We start from the raw sequence: 6000 nt of genomic DNA, 5'->3' as shown, positions 1-6000 counted from the left end.
TCGGGTTCATGCCGGGTCGTTCGACTACAGAAGCTATACACCTTGTTAGAAGGTTGGTGGAACTATACAGAGAGAGGAAGAAGGATCTGCACATGGTGTTTATTGACCTAGAGAAAGCGTATGACAAGGTTCCTAGAGAAATCCTCTGGAGATGCCTGGAGGCAAAAGGTGTGTCGGTTCCCTACATTATGGCGATTAAGGACATGTATGATGGGGCTAAGACTCGGGTTAGGACAGTAGGAGGCGACTCTGAGCATTTTCCGGTTGTAATGGGGTTACACCAAGGTTCTGCGCTCAGTCCGTTCTTATTCTCCCTGGTGATGGACGCGTTAACACACCATATTCAAGGGGATGTGCCATGGTGCATGCTATTCGCCGATGACATAGTTCTGATTGATGAGTCGCGAGACGGTGTTAACGAGAGGTTGGAGGTTTGGAGACAGGCTCTTGAGTCTAAGGGTTTCAAGCTGAGCAGGACGAAGACGGAATACCTGGAGTGTAAGTTCAGCGCTGAGCCAGGGGAAGAGGGCGTGGATGTGAGGCTTGATTCGCAGGTCATCCCGAGTAGAGGCAGCTTCAAGTACCTTGGTTCGGTTATCCAGGGGGGAGGGGAGATCGACGAGGATGTCACACACCGTATTGGGGTAGGATGGATGAAGTGGAGGTTAGCATCTGGAGTCCTGTGTGACAAGAGAGTGCCACCGATACTCAAAGGTAAGTTTTATAAAGCGGTGGTTAGACCGGCCATGATGTATGGGGCTGAGTGTTGGCCCATCAAGAACTCACATATCCAAAAGATGAAAGTGGCAGAAATGAGGATGTTGCGGTGGATGTGCGAGCACACTAGGATAGATAAGATTAGGAATGATGATATCAGGGAGAAGGTGCATGTGGCTCACATTGATGACAAGATGCGGGAAGCGAGGCTTAGATGGTTCGGACATGTTCAGAGGAGAAGCCCAGATGCTCCGGTACGGAGGTGTGAGCAACTGGTTGTGGATGGCACGAGAAGAGGTAGAGGGCGACCTAAAAAGTATTGGGGAGAGGTGATCAGGCAGGATATGGCGAGGCTCCAGATTTCCGAGGACATGACACTTGATAGGAAGATGTGGAGGTCGAGTATTAGGGTTGTAGGTTAGGAGGTAGTTGAGTCGTGCCTTACTTCGTACCATTGTGGGACTAGCCATGTAGGGTTTTTGTCTATGATAGCTATTGGCAATGTTGTGGCTTACTATTTCGCTTTTCAGTGCATGTCCTATTTACTAGCTATTGCTTTTGCTTTGCATCTTTCTTCTAGATTTCATGGTGTTCCTATTTTTCTTATGATTGTTGTGGTGATACTAATATTTACTAATATTGTCTCCCTTTGCTTTGCATCTTTCTTCTGGATTATGGTGTTCCTATTTATCCTATGATTGTTGTTGTGATACTAATATTGTTTCCTTTTTGTCATTTTTTCATTTTGTCTTTTTATTTTTTTGAGCCGAGGGTCTTTCGGAAACAGCCTCTCTACTCCTTCGGGGTAGGGGTAAGGTCTGCGTACACACTACCCTCCCCAGACCCTATTAGTGAGATTTTACTGGGTTGTTGTTGTTGTTGTTGTATTTTGGCAAGTTAAATTATTTGAGCACTTGAGGTGCAAATTGTGATATATTGTGATATTGATATGCATGCGGTGGTATAAGGTCTGGGTATTGAAACGCATGCAGTGAGATAAGGATGGTTTGATACGCGTGGCTAGTAGGGAAAACTACTAGAAGTCATGCGGTGTGATAAGGATGGCTAAAATGCGGGATGCTATTTCGGGAAAAATATTTTCTTTCAAATAAATTGTGAAGGATGTCGCGATGAGATAAGGAAATGAGATATTGTGAATTTATTTATGATTTGGGACTACGAGGCAGTACCCCGGGAGTGTCCTTGTTGATATTGATTTATGGCCGCAGTTGCCTTTGATTATTTGTTGTGATTTTTTTTTTTTGAAGTTGAAAGGAAATTTTGTTTTGTTTCCACGAGATATTAATTGCCATTATTTGGTGTAATTAAATGTGACATACTACTTGATTCATTTCCATTGTCATTTTATCTTATTATATTATTTAAACATTTTACCATATCATTAGTTATTCTCCAGTAGGGCCTGACCTGACCTGACCTCGTCACTACTCTACCGAGGTTAGGCTTGGCACTTACTGGGTACCGCTGTAGTGTACTCATACTACACTTCTGCACATTTTTTTGTGCAGATCCAGGTACACCTTATCAGACCAGGCATCAATAAACTAGTTGTACGAGGAGACTTCGAGGTATATCTGCCAGCGACCGCAGACTCTGGAGTCCCCTTCTATCTTACTATGTTGTCTTCTTTATTTGCTTTAGACTCTGATGTATAGAGACATAGAGAATAAATTCTTAGAAGTTTGTGACTTATTTCTACCGGGTTTTGGGAGTTGAAATTGTTTGAATTGTAGTTTATTTATTTCAGATATTTATTATTGTTCTGCATTGATAGGCTTACCTAGTCTTAGAGACTAGGTGTCATCACGACATCCTACGGAGAGAATTTGGGGCCGTGACACTGTCAGTGACTCGATTTTGGAAGTTTGTATATTGCACTCTATAAGGAATTTGGAGATGATCCAAAAATAAAAGTTGTAGTCCTTAATGTCTAGTTTTCAGAAAATCAAACCATTTATCATTTGGAGTTATGTACAAAACGTTATGACCAATACACTACATGCTGTCTGAGAAGAATTTGGGAAGAGTAATAGAAGTTTGTACTTCGCAATCGCGGGGAAATGGTCGCGATCGCATACAGTAAAAATGTTCTAGAAATTTTTATTCTTCGCGATCGCGAAGGGTAAATACCTGGGCAGCAGAACTTAAGTTCTAGAAGATTAGTCCATTTTTGACAATTTGAAGCTCGGGGAGAAGCAATTTTTAGGAGATTTTCAAGAAAAATATCGGGGTAAGAGTTCCTAACTCAATTTTGGTTAAATTACACGAATCTATTGTTATTTGTATCAACAAATAATGAATTGAATGGAAGAAAATTGGGATTTTATAAAATCTTCCAAAAATAAAAAATAAAGATTTGAAAGGTGATCCGATGTCGGAATTCGATAATTTTTGTATGGTTGAACTCATATCAAAACAAGTGTTCGGATTCCATAAAGTTTTGTCGGATTCCGAAGAGTGGGTTCCACGTTGACTTTTGGTTGACTTTTTCAAAAATGACTTAAATTAAGTCTCTTTCGAATTGTGAATAATTTCTAAAGCTCCAATTGAATTGTTGATAAATAAATTGCTAGGTTTGATTGGTTTGGAGACTAATTCGAAAGGCAAAATTGTGGTCGAGTGATCACTTGAATTGAGATTAATTGATTCTCTTATTTTCATTGCCTACTATTATGCTTGATTTTATGCCTTAATTGCTACCTGCTTATTTGATTTTTGTGCCATAATTTCTACTTGATAATTAGCATTTCAAATATTAAATTGCCTATCTCCTCCCTCATTCTATACTTATTTGTTACTTGCCCCTATTTATTTCCTACATAATTTATAATTGTTGTATACCTTAGTGCTTAATAGTTTCATATTAATTGTGGCATTTATTGAATTAGTCTTACGTATAAGTATTATTAATTTATATTCTTGGACCGGGTTGCACGCCGCAACAAAATTTATTTGAAAGATTATATTGTTGGATCGAGTTGCACGCCGCAACAGATTTTATTTTAAGTTTATATTGATGGATCGGGTTGCACGCCGCAACAGAATGATAAAAGAAAAAATTAGTTGTGACTGGTGAATTGACCTCCATTGTTGACATGACTTACTTGTCTTACCTCTATTCCTGATATTATTATTATTACTATTATTAATGCTTACAGGTTAATGTAAGCGAGATACCTTAACCTCGTCACTACTTCGTCGAGGCTAGGCTCGGCACTTACAGAGTACATGGGATCTGTTGTACTCATACTACACTCTGCACTTCTTGTGCAGATACCGGAGTTGGTCCCAACGGCGTACTGTAGATTTTCTCGGATTCAGCTATCAGAGGAAACTTGAGGTATAGCTGCACGTCGTTCGCAACTCTGAAGCCCCCTTCCACTTTATCTTAGATGTGTGCTTTCTTTCAGACAACTTTATTTTTATTTAGACCCTTATTTGTATTATTCTAGAAGCTCGTACACTTGTGATACCAGTTCTGGGATGGTATTTCGGCATCGTTATTATTTTTGTTGCTCACTTTAATTCAGACTTTATTTCAGTTGTTTGGTTTCTTTATTATTAATTAAAATGAATTGTTAAAAATGGTTAAAATTATTCTAACGTTGGCTTGCCTAGTAAGTGAAATGTTATGCGTCATCACGGTCCCGAATGTGGGAATTTCGGGTCGTGACATAAGCACGAACACCTAAAGTCTAAAGTTAGATTACCTAAATGTCCTTCAAAAGCTGATATACCATTTTACCCTTTAAAACTACACTATTCATTCCAAATTAATGTATAGAGATGTAAAAACAGTAAACTAGAATATACAATGCATCTTGTACTATTTGGCGTGGGGTACCTTTAGTACACTGAACTAATTAATTAGTATTCCCAACTACATGTATACTCTAATAATACAATGTATACTCTAATAATTAGTAGGAGAAGAAAAGGCGTCATCAGTTATCAACTTACAATGAATAGAGTAATTTATTTATTTCACCATAAAGCGCCATAAACGTTCCAAATTGCAATGAATAGATCAATTGATTAATTTCGTAAACTAATAGATAATGACAACCCATGCCTTATATTCCCCAGGCCATGAAAAGTTCTTACCTTCGGGGGCAAAAGACTAAGGGTCCGTTTGGCCATAAAATTTTTATTTTTTTTTTTTTCGAAATTAGTGTTTAATCATGAAATTTTTTATTTTTATTTGAAGATGAACTTTGATTTTTCTTGAAATTTTGAAAAATCCCATAAAACTCTTTTTCAAAATTCACTTCATATCACTCACAAAAATTCAAAAATAACCCAACATTATATTCATGTCCAAACACAACTTTAATTTTCAAATACCATTTTCAATTGAAAATTTTATTTTATTTTTTTTCAAAATTTTACAATTATTATGTCCGAACGCCTACTAGGGAAGAGGCCGCAAACCAAGCAAAATAAATGCTATTGTATTTGATAGTCTTTAGCAACGAGTGCATGTGTATGCAGTCGGCTTTTATTAATTTGTTTGTGTTTTTCTTTTTTGTTTAATTTCTTTTTTGTTTGATCATGTGATTCATTATATTGATATTTCAGGCAAAGATTGCAGTAGAGATTAGTGCAAAAGCAAATAGACGAAAAATCAAATTTGAATGTAGAAGTAGCCGAAATATATTTCAATAAGCTATGAGAAAGTATGATTGTGAACTTATTTGATTCTGCAACTAATTCTTCTATTTAAATGGGAGTATACTAATATCTAATTAAAATCCCAAAAACTAAGAGATACATTTTTGTTTAAATGAGATTAGAACTAACGAAATTGGAGTTTATTAGTCTCTGTCTATGTGATTTTTGGTGCATTTTCTTTGATAACCATCTTAGCCAATTGCAACTTTTCTGCATAAATAAAAGCATAAGTTGATTGGTTGTTCTGCCTTCTCTCCCACCTTATAGTCTTTCAATCTTTAGCAATAATAAGATAAGATAATTGAGAGGAGATTTAGACTTAAGTTATGACTTGTGAGTCACCTTATCATGGTCCTCACAGGATTTTTGTGTTATCAGCTTATGACTTATCTTTGGTTGGTTGAAAGAGTTTATGATAAACTGTCGTTTTACATCTCTTGGTCTATCATATACTCCATTAAGTTTGGCATGTTTACAAATAATTAGATCCTAATTAACTTGGAGTTTATCTTTTGGAGCTAAGTTTTTTTATTTAAACCACACTGCTATCTTATCCTATTAAGAGGAATAATAATTTCTATACAATTTCGC

Source organism: Nicotiana tomentosiformis, chromosome 7 (assembly GCF_000390325.3).
Source record: "Nicotiana tomentosiformis chromosome 7, ASM39032v3, whole genome shotgun sequence".
Classification (NCBI taxonomy): Eukaryota; Viridiplantae; Streptophyta; class Magnoliopsida; order Solanales; family Solanaceae; genus Nicotiana; species Nicotiana tomentosiformis.
Note: the sequence above shows the minus strand (reverse complement) of the source record.